The sequence below is a fragment of the Orycteropus afer genome, unplaced genomic scaffold (genome assembly GCF_000298275.1).
Source record: "Orycteropus afer afer isolate SDZICR_OR568_19922 unplaced genomic scaffold, OryAfe1.0 scaffold00882, whole genome shotgun sequence".
In the NCBI taxonomy this organism is placed as follows: domain Eukaryota; kingdom Metazoa; phylum Chordata; class Mammalia; order Tubulidentata; family Orycteropodidae; genus Orycteropus; species Orycteropus afer.
This window is the reverse complement of record NW_006922469.1, coordinates 643042-645108: the sequence shown is the minus strand read 5'-3', so window position 1 is coordinate 645108 and position 2067 is coordinate 643042.

Genomic DNA, 2067 nt, shown 5'->3' with positions numbered 1-2067 from the left:
TTTTCAGTTTTCTAACTCCAAGTCTCCAACTTGTTTAATTACAATAATTGACTTTTTCTTCTAGAGCTCCTCTGAAATCATCTGTTCTGCTCCTTTTTCTTGCCATTTCTTCCATTCACTACTCTTCATTCAAGAGCAAATTTCAGAGTCTCTTCTCACATCCATTTTGGTCTTTACTTCCTTTCCTTTCTTTTTGCTTTCTTCATGAGTGATGTTCTTGATGTCATCCCACAACTTGTCTGGTTATCCATCACTGGTGTTCAGTGAGTTAAACCTATTTTGTAGATGGTCTCTAAATTCAGGTGAGTTATAATCAAGGTCTTATTTTAGCCTTCGTGGACATGTTTTAATTTTCTTCAGTTTCAGCTTGAACTTACATTGATGGTCTGTTCCATAGTCAGTTCCTGGTCTTATTTTGGGTGAAGATATTGAGCTTCTCCATCACCTTTTTCCCTCTGATGTACTCAATTTGATTCTTATGTTTTCTATGTGATGAGGTCCATGTGTATAACTGCCATTTTATGTTGTTGAAGAAAAGGTATATGCGATGCATAAGTCATTGGTCTTGCAATATTCTATCATGAGCTCTCTTGCATCATTTTTGTCACCAAGGTCATATTTTTCAACTATTGAGTGATTCTTCCTTGTTTCCAACTTTCACATTCCAATCACTACTAATAATCAATACATCCCGATTGCATGTTTGGTCAGTTTTACACTGAAGAATTTGGTAAATATCTTCAATTTCCTCATCTTTGGCTTTAGTAGTTGGTGCATAAGTTTGAATAATAGTAATATTAACTGGTCTCCTTTGTAGGTGTATGGATATTATCCTATCACTGACAGCACTGTACTTCAGGTTAGATCTTAAAACATTCTTGTTGGCAATGAGTGAGATGCCATTTCTTTTCGATGTGTCTTTTGTAGCATTGTAGATCATATGGTTGTCTGATGCAAAATGACCAAAACCAGTCCATCTCTGCTAACTAATGTCTAGGAAATAGATTTTTATGCACTCTATTTCATTTTTGACAACTTCCAATTTTCCTACATTCATACTTTGTACATTCCACATTCCAATTATTAATGGATGCTTGCAGCTGTTTCTTCTCATCTTGACTATGGTGCCATCAGCAAATGGAGGTCTGAAAGCTTTATTCCACCCATATTTTTAAGGTTGACTCTAGTTTGAGGGGACGACTTGATGACACATAACAACAACAACAACAACACTAGTTTGAGGAGGCAGTTTTTCCCCAGTCGATTTTTAGGACCTTCGAGCCTGAGGGGTTCATCTTCCAGCTCATCTTATATCAACCAATATTTCAGGGTTATTTTTTCCAGTTTTTCAGTGATATATCAGACTGTGATTTGCTGCTATTCATAAGCTTTTCACTGGCCAATTCTTTGAGAAGTGGGTGGCTCTTCATTCTTCCTAGTCTGTCTTGTATCTGGAAGCTCTGCTGAAACATGTCCACTAGTGACCCTGCTGGCATTTGAAACGCCAGTGCCATAGCCTCCAGCCTTACAGGAATATGCAGGTCACCACAGAAGGGCAAACTGAAGGATGAGTGGGTGATATGTAGTATATATATATTTTTTTTTCTTGTTTCTGTCCTGAATAGAATATCCATTTTTTCCAGGACAAAATTTGTCAGAATGTTTTATTGCTGTGTCTCCAAAAGATAGAACAGTGAAGTACACAGAGGGAATGTTCATTTTACATTTGTTTAATTAATGAATACATAAGATTACAGTCTAGCATTAAGAAATAACTCACACACATAAATCACTGCAATATAAAGCAGAATGATACAATTGTGAGAAGCTTAGTTACAGACTAATTATGGAATATTGGGAGAAGGAAGAATTATTACTGTCTAGAGTTAGTATTTAAAAATATTTAGTATTTAAAGCCAGTATCATTGTCATGAGTTAGTATTTAAAACCAAAATACACGGCAGAGTATGTAGATTTATGTGCAAAATAATGAAGTAATATTCACTTATTTGCAAAACAGTGACATATAGATGTTGAAAGCATAGTCTTGTGGCACTGATTGTTCAG